Below are 15,952 nucleotides of genomic sequence, written 5' to 3' on the forward strand. Positions count from 1 at the left end.
GCACTCAGTCCCCTTCTCTTGGCAGGGAGCTGTAGTTGTTGCAATTATTCGGGAGCTAATAGATTCCTCTTTAGTACAGTTTACTACAATGATTGGCAAGTGGAAAATATCAATCAATCAATCTGGTCTAAAGCACAGAGCCTGGCATAGAGCAGACACGGTGATTATTAGGGGATAGAAAGCCATTGTATTCAACAGCGTAACACAGAAGGGAGCAGTCTAGAGCAGTGGCTGTGCATGCTGATTCTTGCATTTACTGCCTGAGTTCAAGTTCCAGCTCTGCTACCTAGCAACCATATGACCCAAGCAAGCTGCTTACCTAACAAAACTTATTTCCAGCATCTATAACATGAGGCCACAGATAGCACCCGATGTCTGAAGAATGATAGGTATGTTTAAATGGGACAATAGACAGTAAGTGCTTTTCTTCAGCCCTTGGCACAGTGATGCCCCAATAGATAGTAGCATTGTTATTGTCACTGTGACTCTCAAGCTGATGGGTATAGAGCACTCCATTTCAAAGATTGTTCAGGGAACCAGAAGTTGTATGTCACCTCAGCTGCATGAAGAATGTGCAATGAGCTTCTTAAGGACACACTAATTCTGAGACTGGCAGCCTCATGATCAGCTAGCTGAGTCTGCTGTCAAAAGATTGGCTGTCTTTGGGTCAGGTCAGGCGCCCAGCCCTGATCCAGTTAGATGTGGCCAGGGTGCTCCTACCAGATGACAAGTATCCTGGAGTTTATGGGTCATCCAGAAGACTGTTGTTGACTTTAGCAAAGAAAAATACTATGTGGAGGATATATTGAAAACCTTTCTGTTTTTCAGACTAGTGATAAACATATTAATTATTGAACAAACTGGATGCTATTCCTTCCATCTCTTGAAATGAAGGGGCATCCAGGTGAAATAAGAGTGAGACAGACAGACAGACAGACAGACAGACAGACAGACAGACAGACCACACACACACACACACACACACACACACACACACACAGTGGGGAGACAGGGAGGGAGGGGAAACATCAATCGCAGTTGAGGATTCTGTAAGATAACGTACCTCGACAGGCGTTGGTGGCGCACGCCTTTAATCCTAGCACTCAGGAGGCAGAGGCAGGCAGATCTCTGTGAGTTCGAGGCCAGCCTAGTCTCCAGAGTGAGTGCCAGGACAGGCTCCAAAGCTACACAGAGAAACCCTGTCTCGAAAAACCAAAAAAGATAATGTACCTCAGTGTGTACCACAGCCAATCAATATATCCTGCACAGAGAAGCCGTCTGGCCACTGCCTCTAAACACACAGGAGTCAGTAAAAAGGGTGGAGATAGAGACAGAGGTCCACGCATTTGTGTGGATACAGACAGGTATAGAGTTGAAGGATTTGTTCAGGGTGGAAGCAAGGCCTAACCCTGCCTCCTGAGCCTCTCTCTAGGCCAGTGGACAGCCTGTGACAGATGGAAGGTGATGTTCTTCTTTGAGACCTACTTCAAAAAGGAAGAGTTCCTAACAAAGAAGATGACAGAATAGTTTGGGGGAAAGGCTACCTTGACTTGGAGTGTGGTGCAGAGGCTGGGGGGGGGGGGGGGTAATGGGTATGGAGAAGAAATAGAGACTGAGGGGAGATCGTGTTCTGCTTACAGCAAGGCCCTCAGCAGACAGCGCAAAGAGCAAGGCAGTGCTGTGGTGTTCTATGCTGTGGGCAGGAGCCTGGAGAGTTTCCCTTGGGGTTTTCTGGGTCCCTCCCAGTCTCTGGGTCCCTCCCACTCCCTCCCTCACTGCCAGGGTGCTCTCTGCTACAGAGCTTGGTGATCTCAGAAGGTCACACAGCAGCACCAGCCCCCTTGCTTTGCCTGGCTTGTATAGTTTGAGACACTCTTATCAAAGGAGAAGTTTCTATCTAGGAGACTAGTTTTCTCCTTGCCCCTCATGGGACTGTGAATTTCCTTGGAGGAAATGATAGTGTCTCAGGCACCACCAGGGGGCACCAGGACCTATAGGCACCAGGGGCCAAGAAAGAAGAAACCTTCCAGTCTTTGGTCCAGGTGGAGGTTCTGGGGTTGAGTTCCCTGCAGCAGCTTTCTTGAGCAAAGCCTTGGTGCCACAGAAAGGGAGAACATATTGCTGGCTTATCTAATGAGAAATGAGAGGACTGGGCCAAAGAGCCCTATTTCTGTCCAGCCCTACACTACCTGCCATAAAATTAAATGATCACAATGAGTACATTAATTACCTGACACAAATGCTTTAACATAACAAAATTATTAGCCATTCTAGATTTAGTGTTTGTACAGCACTTTATATTTGTAAGGGCATTGCAATAACTTACCCTGCCGAGGGCGCATTTCGGGACCTGAATGACATCCAGAAGGGTTTCTTCTGGCCAGCCAGCTGTCTGGCCCCAGCCACAGCTGGCTTCCCCAACCCCCACCCCTTCTTGCATGCACTGACTGCTTTTCTTCTATTCCAGCTGCTGCCTGGCCATCCCCTCATGGAAGACCTTCATCTGCTCACAAATCCCTTTTCTCCCAGAGAGCCATGGGCCCGTGTTATCTACCCGGTCCTGAATCGGAACTCAAAGACTCAAGGATGCAGCCCTGGATCGGGGTTGGGGATGGTCTTGGGGCTGGCTCATCAAGTCCCTCTCTGCTCCTGCCATCTGTGGCTCCAAGTATGAATGTGTAATGGGCAGTACCATAGACAAAGTCCCAAGCCTGGGATCCAGTGCTGCTCAGGAATGGGCTGGGTTCTGCAGTGTTCACCGCTCCTACAGCAGAGCAAGGCCTGGGTCCTTGACGAGGATGGCATTGAGTCTTGCCATTTTGTAGATTCCATTCCCAACTGGATGGGGTGGCGTAGGAAACCTCACTAGTAAAACATGTTGCAGTTGGATTGGATGTGAAATCTGCTTCCCGGGCAGAGAGATCAAAAGCTGAAGTTGATGGATGTCTGTGTACCCAGCTCTCCTTGCTTGCTTTCATCTTCCTTCCAGAAAGAGGAGTAAACATTCTGCTAGTGAGCACTGCAGGTGTTCCTTTAAGGAGTGTGAAGAAATATCATTGAAAGCAGACAGGACCACCAATGAAGGTATCCATGGGGATCCCAAGGGCCTTGAGGAGGATCAAAATGAAGGACATTTGAAGCAGCAGTTCAGAGTTTCTGTGTAAGAAGGTATTTAGGGGAGAAGCAATTTGGCTGAAAGGCAGCTGGGGAGAAGACAGTATTTGTATAGCCTGTAGGACACAGATCAATAAGGGTCTCTGATGTGCCCAGAGTTGAGCGGTTGTCTATATAAAGCTAATTACCATGCCGAGTGTGGTGGTGAAGAGCAGAGCTTTGAAGGAAGATTGCTTAGGTTCAAATGATAGTTCACAATCAACCAGGTGATCTCCTTTCACAGGTGCCTCAGACTGACTTCAGACGAAGATGGGCATCTTATGACTCAGTTTCCCCATTTGCAAATAAAATATGATAATGATAGCATCTGCCTTGCCAGCTTGCTGTATTAAATGAGTTGTGGGGGTCTGGAGATAGAGGTTACTTTTTGTGTTCACTTTGAGCATTTGGGAGTATATTCCCAAGGTATTCAAAAGGAGGAAGTCAGAGAGATGGAAGCCAGCCTTATTTAGGCTGAGAGTGGTGTGTTTAGTTTGGTGTTGAGATTTCTGGCCAAGTTCAGATAATTCTATCTCAAAAGGGGTCATGAAAGGGAATGGTTGTCTTCCAGGTCAACCTAGATGTGGTGGAACACTCCTGGGAGGAGGAGGCTAGAGAGTCAAGAATTCAAAGCCATCAGAAACAGTGAGTTCTGGGCCAGCATGAGCTACATAGCACCCTGTCTCAAGACACACAACAGAATGACCCTCAGTCCTTTGGTATAAGATTGGGCTACCTAACATGTCCTTTGTCAGGAGCAGATGTTATATCAACGAGTGGCAGGAGGCATAGCCACTTCTTTTGCTTTTCCAAGCAGAGTCTAAGGCACCCATGGAAGGGGCCAGTCACCTGTAGAAGAGGTGGGGAGGACAATTCATTGGTATGGTGGGAGGGTGGCACTGCACCCCTGCACCTACATGGGCGTAGGGCTTCAGCAACATTCCTTGGAGCCAAGATACACCCCGTAGTTACATCATCTGACCCCTGGGATGGTGAGACATGCCTCCTGCCCCCGCCTTCCCTGCCACCTCCTAGATGCTCCATGTGGTGGCCACATTGGTGAAGAAGAGACAACCAGACACTTGGCCCTGATCCTGATGGGCGATGGTGTGGACGTGTATCAGGCATGAGAGGAAAGCTAGCCCTTAATTGGATCTGGGTAAGTCCTAGGGTCACAGGCTCCCACTTCAATGACACAAGGTCTCTCCTGAAAGTCTCTTCTTTGAACAAGTCCATTTGAGATTTCCATCTCTTCTTATGGTTGCCGACAGAAAAATATGAATGGGCAGGATTGAGTTCTATAGCCTTAAAACTAAGAAAGACCACACTATGCTACCACACTCAGAGTGTGTCCATCTACCATGCCAGTGGGCAGGAGGACCCAGAGAGCACGTGTCTTAGTTTGCTTTCTATTGCTTTCTATTGTCTTTAGTAATAAACACTATGGACAAAAACATCTTGGGGAGAAGAGGGTTTATTTGGCTTATATGTCCTGATCACAGTCCATCAGAGGGAAGCCAAGGCAGGAACTCAAGCAGGGCAGGAACCTGGAGGCAGGAGCTAATGCAGAGGCCATGGAAGAATGCTTCTAACTAGGTTGTTTCCCATGGCTTGCTCAGCCTGCTTTCTTATAGAAGCCAGGAACACCTGCCCAGGAGTGGCACCACCCATAGTAGGCTGAATCCTCCCCAGATCCATCATTAATCAAGAATATTCCCTACAGATTTGTCTGTATTACTGATGGAGGCATTTTCTTAATTGAGGTCCCTTTTCCCAGATAACTCTCTAACTTGTATCAATCTGTAAACAAAACAAACAACAAGAACAACAACAAAAACCAACCAGGACCACATGTCAAGACAGGGATGAACACATGTGTCCCTCAGTATAGTATCCTTAGGAAGACTCTGAATTAAGAAGGGTGGCACCAGCCGGGTGTTGGTGGTGCATGCCTTTAATCCCAGCACTTGGGAGGCAGAGGCAGGTGGATCTCTGTGAGTTTGAGACCAGCCTGGTTTACAAGAGCTAGTTCCAGGACAGCCTCCAAAGCCACAGGGAAACCCTGTCATGAAAAATACAAAGAAGAAGAAGAAGAAGAAGAAGAAGAAGAAGAAGAAGAAGAAGAAGAAGAAGAAGAAGAAGAAGAAGAAGAAGAAGAAGAAGGGTGGCACCATCCTGAAGACTTCTGACCATATATCTGAAGCATTCCTGTAGGGTAGGTGCTCTTCAAAGATGATTCCTTTGGTAAGAAAAAGAAATCCCAGCTAGAACTACAATTTATATGCATTCCTAATGTAAGAAGAAGAAGAGAAGGAGGAAGAGGAGGAAGGAATGAAGAAGAAGAAGAAGAAGAAGAAGAAGAAGAAGAAGAAGAAGAAGAAGAAGAAGAAGAAGAAGAAGAAACTGGGTTTTGCCGATTAATACACACATTAAGACAAACACTTTCACTTATTAAGCCATTCAGTTGCCTGTCAAGGTAGAGATAATGTACTCTGAAGGGCAGTGGGGATGCAGAGGAATGCAGGTTTGCCCATTCAAGTTTCCTTATCTGTTAAAACAAATAGACAATAGGTAGATTAACAGGAGAAAACATATGTATGTCTAGGAGCACACAAGAAACTTGAAGAGGAGTAAGATGATTGAGGCTTAAGTCCCCTCTTCAGAGCAGAGAGTGAAAGGAAGAGGCTGTAGGCAGTTTCAGGATAGCAGGTGAAAATGGGAGGGAGCCCAGGAATCACATAATGAACGGTCTGGGGTAAAGCTCCTTCCGGCTTTCACTTCCAGGCTTTTCCCCTGTGATAGAGGTCATAGTGCTCCTTGGTTTATAGCATTTCAGTAAGACATCTGAAAGCTACTATACTCCTATTGGTGGATCTGGTATTTAGGAAGATAAGGAGACTTCTGGGAAAGCCTCTTCCTGCTGGTCCTCAAGTGCTCTCAACCAGAGGTACAAGGGGGCATATTCTGAGCTCCCAAGGACCTCAACAACATGAAGGCTAATATTGAAGTCGTTCACCTGTGCCCAGGTGAGTGATTTGCTGATGATTGCAATCCACTGCAGCTAAACATCTTCCTAGAATAGACTTGATTTACAAAGATTCCTGCAAGAAACATGAATTGAGATAGAAATAAAATAAACAAACAAACAAATGTAAGCAAATCATCCCAACTCCTAGGAACTCCTAGCTAGATAAGCAGATCAAAACAGCTACGAGCTAATCAGACCCAATAAGTCAGCAATCTTTCTGAAATTAGTAAGAAAGTATTGGCTGAATGGACTCCTGAGACTGGTGTGCTGAAATCGGGGGGGGGGGGGGAGGGGGGAGGAATGGCGCACGCCTTTAATCCTAGCACTTGCGAGGCAGAGGCAGGCAGGGCAGACCTCTTTGAGTTTGAAGCCACCCTGGTTTATATAACATAATGGGTTTTAGGCCATCTAGCTAAGGCTACACAGTGAGACCCAGTCTCAAAAAGAAATTAATAAATTAATTAAAAAGTATGGATTTAGACATATCATAATGACTCTTCCTATGAATATGTTGTATCTTAATTAACTGATTATGGCATTTTATAAATAAATCTACATATATAGGAAATAATACGTGTATTATTTTAACTGATAGGCAGGTTCAAGAAATTCAAAGACCACTATTATACCTTCTCTATGGTGATGGGGGAGGTCCTTCTGTGTATATGTTTATCTTATTGGTTGTTAAATAAAGTACTGCTGGCCAATAGGGAAGCAAGATAGGTGGAGCTAGGAGTCTAGGAGGATTCTGGGAAATGTAGTAAGAGAAGTCTTATAATCCAGGCAAGAAGTGACATAGAAGACAAACTCAGAATATAAGCAGGGACAAGCAGGAAATAGCTCTCTTCCTCTTCCTCCCCCTCTCTTCTCTGGAGCTGCCATGTGAGCCCTACAAGAGAGGACACATTCTGCAGGCATCCTCGATAAGTTTTATAAAATATATAGGTTAATAGTTATGGTTGATACTTAAGACAGAGATAGCAGATAAGAAATCCTAGTCATTGGCCAGCAGCATCGTACCTAATATAAGGCTCTGTGTATTACTTAGGACCTTAATGTGGCGGTGGGGCTCAGGCAGATTGGCGGAAAGATTTATCGTTACATCATTACACTATGGCTTGAGTTTTTTCATCATGAAAGTGAAAATAAATGTTACTTTTTAGAAAAATGATATGACAATTTTTATTTCTCTCTCTTTATTCTTTTTCTGGGAGAAAAGGTCTCATATAGCCCAGGCTAGCCTCAAATTCAATATGTACCTGAGGATGGCTTTGAACTCCTGGTTATCCTGCCTCTGCTTCCTGAGTACTGGGATTCCGGGCATATGATGCTATGGCTGGACCACATCTCAGAGTTTGTGTTTTGTTCCTTAATGTCTGGGTTGCCATTTTCTGTCTCGGGAATGTCTCTGAACCTCTTTGCTCATCTGTAGGTCAGGCCTAAGTCATCATCAGGATTATATTACAACGTGGATCCTCAAAAAGCAGTTGTACTGGTACCAAGGAAAATACCACTAAACCAAGCTAATAGCATTGGTAAATTAACAAGATAAGCAATATTTTGGACTCCAAACTTTAAGTCCCTGAAAGTACCAATTCACTTGAAAAGTATTACGCTGATTGAAATAAGCCACTTAGCATTCATCCGACACAAGCCCGCCAGGGGTTAAGCTTCATGCTGAGGACAGAGAATCTGTTACAGGTCTAGAATTTAGAGATGGCATTGTTGAAACGACTGTGGCCACTTCCTGCTTAGTCTACACTATCCCTGGGCTCCAGCTCTCATGAGCATGTGATTGACAAGCCCGTCCTCCTCATTCCCTTCATCACTCATATCCAGCCCTAAAATCCTTCAGTACCTCTCTCTTTTTTCCAGTAACTCTCTTGTACCATCAGTTTTTCATCTGTTAAATGCTGTCATGTATTATTCAACCCCCCTCCCCAGTCTGTCCTATTTTCTCAGATGAAAAAACTATGTCATTGTGCATAACTCACCAATCTAGCTGTCCTTGAGAGAATCCAACTTAATCAACAAGTGTTGAAAGGATCTCCGAGTCTCCTGGGCCCTTGGGAATTGCTCTCTGACTCGAGGTAATGACACCTGTAAGAGAAGGATGCTTCAGCCTGAACTATAGGACAACGTGGAGAAGTGAAAGGCAAAGAAATAACCATTAGCTGGCTGCATTCTGCCCATGGGAGAAAAGCACTAAAAGGAAGGACCATGAAGATTTCAGTCATGAGTCTTAGGGCCACATTTCCTCTGACTGATGAGATGACCTGTCCCGGGTAGGTTACACCTATTTATTATATATACCAGCATCCTTTTCATTTTGGATATGGATGAAATATTTTTCTCTTTTTATTACTAATTCTGTAAATCCTATGAGGATACTAGTTCACTAATCTTTTTATTATTTTTTTTAACTTTTTAAAGATTTGTTTATTAGCTGGGTGTTGGTAGTGCACGCCTTTAATCCCAGCACTCGGGAGGCAGAGGCAGGTGGATCTCTGTGAGTTCGAGGCCAGCCTGGTCTCCAGAGCGAGTGCCAGGATAGGTTCCAAAGCTACACAGAGAAACCCTGTCTCAGGGAAAAAAACAACAACAACAACAAAAAGATTTGTTTATTATGTGTAGGAGTTTGTTGTCTGCATGTGTTTATGTATACCACCTTCATGCCTGGTGTCTATGGAGGTCAGGACTCCTGGGATTGGAGTTACAGATAGATGGTTGTCAACTGTTGAATAGGTACTAGGAATCAAAGCTGGGCCCCCTGCAAGAGCAACTAGTGCTCTTAACCATAGCCAACTCTCCAGCTAATACATTTTGCTACTTTTATTTTACAGGTATCTATAGACTAAGGATGTCTTTGATAAGGTCTCAAACATGCTGATCAAAAAAATATATCTTTATTGTGACTTGTATCTTTATTGCTTATCAGCTGGCATTCTGGTTTGTACTTTGCCTTTGTTCACTGTGAGTCTGATCATCTGTTTAATTTTTATTTATGTTTAATTTTTATTTATGTGTATGTGAGTATCTGCAGGTATCCATGGAAGACAGAAGAGAACATCAGATTGCCTGGTGCTGAAGGAGCAGGTAGTTGTGAGCTACTCAGCATAGGTGTTCTTTACTGTTGAGCCATCTCTCCAGCCCCTGTCCCATCCCCATCTAAATCTTATAATATTGGTTTATAGGACTATGATAACTAAGAAGGTAATGAAAAGATGAAATTGTGAGGTAGGAGAAAATATAGGAGAGTACATTTTAAATCTTGTGGTTGAAATTCTCCTCTTTCTGTTTTGTTTTGTTTTGTTTTGTTTTGTTTTGTTGACTTTTGAGACAGGGTTTCTTTGTGTAGCTCTGGCTGTACTGGAATTTGTTCTGTAGACCAGGCTGGTCTCGAACTCACAGAGATCCTCCTGCCTCTGCCTTTCAAATGCTGGAATTTAAGGTGAAATTCTCCTTTTATTGTAATATCTAAAATCTAAAAGTTTAGCAAAACACATTTTCAATTAAATTGTAGAGTTAAAAACACAATAAACAAAATAGAAAAACATGACAGAATGGAGTGACATATTTGAAATGTTTATAATGACTAAAGGATAAATAGTTACAAATACCAAAAGAATCCAACAATGAATAAGGAAATAACAACCTCCCCACCATGATTAAAACATAGGAATTAGGAAAGTCACAGGCAATATGTCCAATATTAACATTTCCAACAAACATTTGAAAATTTATTCATGTTCACTTTTAACTAAGGAAACGAAGTGAAAATAGCAGCAACATACACTTTCTACATGACTAAGATAGCTTTACCAATGTATATGAATGAATGTTCAAATTTGGGCTGTTATTACAAAGTGTCATAGAATTTGGATATGACAGCACTCGCCTACAACCCTAGCACTCACGGAGCTAAAGCAGAAGAACCAGGAATTCAAAGCCAGCCTAAGACACATGGAATTCAAGACTAACCTGGGACCTGTACTGCATAGCAAGACCTTGCCTCAACAACTGAACAGCACCCCACATTGCACCTTGCATAGAGCGTCACCACAGAAACAAAACACCATCAATTGAGTAGCTTGTTGAGGATGGAGGTGTCTGTCCCACCAGGCTGCCCTTCAGTCCTAAATAAACATACAGAGACTTAGAATAATTTATAAACTGTTAGCTGATGGCTATGGCTTTTTACTGGCTAGCTCTGTCTTAATTATCAGCCCATTTCTATTAATCTATGTCTTGCCACGAAGCTGTGGCTTACCCGTAATCCTGCATGTTACTCCTTGGGCAGCATGGCATCTCTCCACGGCCCTTCTCCCCTCTCTCCCCAGCATTCTCCTCATCTCCTAGTCCCACCTATTTTCCTGCCTCTACTGGCCAATCAGTGTTTTATTCATCAACCAATAATAGAAACATATATACAGAAGAACATTCCCCATCAGCTTGTCAATGGTAAATAACAAGAAATTATTTCTCACAGTCTGGGAGGCTGAGATGAGGGTGTGGAGTTGGTTGGGTTTGGGTGACGGGTCTATAGAGAACAAGGCTCCAGCTACCTATGCTGAAGTTGATGTCTTGTTCTGTCCTTACCAGGTGGGGAGCTAAGGTCTTTTTTGTAAGTGACTTAATTACCTCCCAAAGGTAATTGTACCTCCTATTGCTAACTAGTTGAGAGTTTGACTTAAGTGTGTGAGAGATAGAGGATGGGGAACCGGTTACATAAGCATCCGGTCTGTAAAAGAAAACTATGCCACTGCTAGTTAGCTGCAAAACTGTAATACAGTTGGTAAGGAGTATCTACCAGCAACACTTCCTTCAGAAAATGTTTGCAAACATTTCTAAATGTGTCCCTTGCTATTGGCCTTGAAGGACAACTGCACCAAAAATATGATTCATGAGTTTTATTCTCTTCCCCTCAGAACCTTGAAGTCTCTGCATTTCTGAATCCTCCCTTAGTTCCTTGGCCCCAGAATCTTCACTCCTCTCTTAGCTGGTTTGATTTCATCTTAAGTACCCCTCCCCGAGAGAAGCAATCATACACTTTTGATTTTCTAAACTCTTGCTGACATCTTAATCAGATATAGTATTCTTTTTGCTTGTCTGGGTTTGTCTTTATTTTTTGGAGACAGGTTTCTCTGTGTAGCTCTGGTTGTCTGGAAGTCACTCTGTAGACCAAGCTGGCCTTGAAATCACAGAAATCTGCCTGTTTCTGCCTTTCTAGTGCCGGGGTTAAAGGTGTGAGCCATCACCACCTGGCCGAGGTATAGTATTCTTGATTTAGTACTATTGGAAGATTGTTTTGTTTAATCCAGGGTTAACAGTTACACTTACCCTTAACATGCATGGTATGTGAAAGGCTTCCTAGTCTACTTTCAAACTGTAGCTTTCATGGGAGACACCACCTGCCCCCCATAGAGGCTTTGGGCTCTAGTTTACCAAAGACACCCCTGTTCTGCTTATGTTTTTACAGCATCTCACAGGAAGTCTCCTCTAAGGGGATATTTCTTATCTCCAGAGTATTTGCCACCACTTCAGAGTATTTTATTTCTTTGCTTGTTTCTTTGATATTTTTTCTGACTCTTAGAATGCAACCTGTTAGAAAAGGGGCCACATCTTGGTCTCTTCAATTTTCATTTATTCCTAGCATCAGTAACAGGGTTGTGGGACTGGAGATGGTCCCCAGTTACAGTTGTCTGATGCTCTTGCAGAGGACCTGAGTTTGGTCCCCAGAATCTACATGAGGTGGCTCACAACCATCTGTAACTCCAGCTCCAGGGGAATCCAATACATCTATCTATCTTATAGTATCTATACTCTTGTGCACATAGCAGCACACACATAATTAAAAATATTAACATTTAACCTTTTTTAAAAAATCAGATAACTTTAAAAAACATTAGAGTTGCTTGGTAAATTCTATTTTTATTTATTCATATTTTTGAGACAGAGTCTTATGTTACTCATGATACCTGCAAGTCACTATATAGATGACCTTGAATTCTTAATTCTCCTGCCTCCACTCCAAAGTTCTGGGTTACAGGCACGAGCTGTGTTTTGGTAAGTATTTATTTCTAATCTTATTATAAATTATGCAGTGAACATTCTTGGTACACTTCTATCTTGAATTATTTAAATCTTCAAATGTCTGGGAGTGAGATTACTATCCTAAGACGCACACACATTTTATATTGTGCTAACCCATTGCCAACTATTTCTAAATTTGTATTATTATCCAAAGTACCCCATTTCCTTTTACCTATGAGCAGAGTCAGTTTTCCTAATATTGCCAACATATAAGTACCCAATTGTTTTGCTCATATTTTTCCTTCTATGGTTTAAGTTTTTTTCTATAATCACATGTAGTTCAGATTTTGTAATTGTCTGTTTGTGCAGTTTGAACTTCCCCTAGTATTTGTTGGTGATTTCTCTATTGGTTATTAGAGCTTTTCAATTAAACATTAAAAAGATCTCTGTTTGTTGTCCTTTGGTATAATTTATAGCCCTTGTAGTATACAAGATGTTTACATCTGTTTGTACCTAGCATTTGATATCTTCTGGCTTTGGGTACATGTCTTGAAAGCCTTACTTCACCTCCAAGATTATATAGTATTTCCACATATTTTTCCAAGGGTTTTGTGGTTATCTTTTTCCCTTAGAGTAAGGAATAAGGTAGTGGGAGATCTTCCTTCCTTCCTTTTCTTTCCAAAATCATTTGCTAAATTAGTCAATGTATTTCCATTACTTACATTTAGTGACTACTTGTGTGCCTGGCACTTTCTAAATCTTTATATACTTAATCTGGTTTGGTCCTTACATCAAGTGGTGAAAAAAATCAGATTTGCATCTTAACATACAGCAGGAGGTGGGGGAGAAAAAGAGAAAAGGAGAGAGACTATCTCCCATGAGGAAAGTAGATTGGCAGGGTATATTAAATTCTCCAGGGAAATAGAACCAATAGAATATATGTATATGCATAAGGGGGAATTTATTATGGGAATTGATTTACATGATTATCAAGGTTGAGAAGTTCCCTGCTTTACCCTCTGCAAGCTGGAAAACCAGGATCCCTACTGGTGTTTTAGTCTGAGAACTGGAAGGCCAATGTTGTGTGTTCTCAAATGCTACATGTGAGGACCGGAACTCCTGATGTCTGAAGACAAGAGAAGATAGACATCTCACATCAAGGAAAGAGACAGAAAATTCGCACTTATTCCACCTTTTTGTTTCATCCAGACGGTCTGTGGATTGTGTGATGCCCCGACACATTTGCGTGTTAGTCAGTTTTCCATTACTATAACATATCTGAGATAAATTTATGAGGAATAAAAGTTTATTTGGCTTACAATTTTTTTTAAATTTTCAAGACATTGTTGATGCCTTGAGGCCAGCACCCAAAAATACATCCTGGTGAGAGAGCATGAAAGGCAAAACTGCTCACTTCATGGCAGTGGAAGCAAGAGAAAGTCTGAACTGAGACCCCAATATCTCCTCCATAGGCAATCTCCCAAACTTCTTCCCATTAAACACCCTCTTAAATGTTCTACAACCTCCAATAGTACCAGGCTGAAGATTCAACATTTAATACATGAACCAAAGCTGTGGGGGACACTCAGGTCTAGATAAAACTATAGCACTCAACCTGCTCATTCTAATGTTAGTCATGTCCAGAAACATTCTCACAAACACTTCCAGAGATAATGCTTTACCAGCTATCTGAGCATCCTTTAGTCCAGTCAGGTTGATATATAAAATTATCCATCACAGTAGAAGAATTACTATAAGAAGACTTTGTCTGTCTGTCTGTCTGTCTGTCTGTCTGTCTGTCTATCAACCTACCTATCATTTATCTCTGTCTATATCTATCTATCTATTATCTATCTATCTATCTATCTATCTATCTATCTATCTATCTATTTTTGTCTTGTAATCTAGGCCGGTCTTGAACTTGCTCTGTAGCCAAAAATGATCTTTAACTCCTGAAACTCTTGCCTCAGAATTACATAACTGTGCTGCTATGCCCCCAGAAACTAGTTATTTAAATGATCCAGGCAAATGGTTCTTTAAAACCATTCTATATTCTGGGGCTGTAGAGATGGCTCAGCACTTCAGAACATTTACTGCACTTCAGGACCTGGGTTCAGTTCCCAGCACCCATATGGTGGCTCACAACCTTCTGTAACTCCAGTTCCAGGGGATCGAAGCCATCTTCTGGCCTCATCCAGTACCAGGCACAAACATGGTGTACGTACATACAGGCAAACACTCATAAGCATAAAAAAATCCTTTAATAAAAGAAAGGAGTGCTATATTCTAGAACAGTGATTCTTAACCTGTGCAGGGAGACAACTTTGGGGATGGAAAAACCCTTCCACAGGGGTCAAATATCAGTATCCTGCATATCATAACTAGCAAAATTACAGTAGCAACAAAAATAATTTTATGGTTGGAGGTTACCACCATATGAGGAACTGTACTAAAGGAAGATTAAGAACTTAGAATGCCAGGCAGTGGTGGCGCACACCTTTGATCCCAGCTCTCGGGAGGCAGAGACAGGTGGATCTCTGTGATTTCGAGACCAGCCTGATCTACAAGAGCTAGTTCTAGGACAGCCTCCAAAGCCACAGAGAAACCCTGTCTGGAACTCCCCACCACCACTTCCCAAAAAAGAAAGAAAAGACCTTAGAGTGCACAGCTCTTGGTAAATATTGAATAGAATAAAAAATCTTAGCCAGTTGGAGTATCAAGTTGATTCAAAGTAATTAACAGTGGGTTGGACCAGGTGGCAGTAGAGATGGAGAAAGAACAAAATATTGAAAAATAGTTTGGGGATAAAACTAGTAAGTCTTGGTGATTATGTAAATATGAAGAGAAGTTGGTATGGTGGTGCACACACCCATAATCCTAACACTTAAGAGGTGGAGGCAGGACGACTACCATGAGTTTGACCCCAGCCTGGGCTACATGATGAGTTTTAGACTAGCCAGGTATACATAGCAGGACCTTGTTTCAAAAGATAATAACTTTCTGATCCACCAACTGCAGATTTTCATAAAGACATTTACAGAGAGATCATCACACTTGGGATTGAATCTTGGACACAATACACAGTGTCAAGGTCACCATCCAGGATAAAGAAGGAATCCCTACTGGTCAGCAATGGCTCTTTGCTGGTAAGCAGCTGGCAGGTGCCATACTCTGACTACAGCATTCAAAAGGAGACATCCCCCCCCTTCATTGTGTGCTGAGACTCCATGGTGGTGCTGAGGAGAGGAAGAGGTATTACCACATCCCCAGGAAGAGTGGGCAGGAGAGGAAGAAGGTTAAGTTGGCTGTGCTGAAGCACTATAAGGTGGATGATGATGGCACCATTAGTTGCTTACACCAAAAGTGTCCTTCTGATGAGTGTGGTGCTAGAGTTTTCACGTACAGTCACGTTGACAGACATTACTGTGGCAGGTGTTGTCTGACTTACTGCTTCATCAAACCCAAAGACAAGGAGTTGTATATGAGTTAATAAAAAGGCAGGAACTAATAAAAAGTAAAATAAAATAAGCAAATAAACCAACAAGAAGGTATTTATGGATAAATGCATAAAACATATTCAATACAGACTGGGTAAATTTTAATGTGAAGCTTCACAGCTTCTGTTTCAAATGTCAATTGTAACTGTATATGGGTTCATTAAGTTGTATAAATTTGGGGTCTGGTTAATTTTGGGGTGTGATGTTTTCATTATGTGCAGGGTTTGTTTTTTGTTTGTTT

General features: G+C 42.4%; 1 pseudogene; it reads left to right on the forward strand.

Moving 5' to 3' along the window:
- Window positions 1-15,704, forward strand: part of LOC100763071 — a 41,566-nt pseudogene extending 25,862 nt beyond the window's left edge.
- Window positions 15,705-15,952: the final 248 nt, after the last annotated feature.

Source organism: Cricetulus griseus, chromosome 2 (assembly GCF_003668045.3).
Source record: "Cricetulus griseus strain 17A/GY chromosome 2, alternate assembly CriGri-PICRH-1.0, whole genome shotgun sequence".
In the NCBI taxonomy this organism is placed as follows: domain Eukaryota; kingdom Metazoa; phylum Chordata; class Mammalia; order Rodentia; family Cricetidae; genus Cricetulus; species Cricetulus griseus.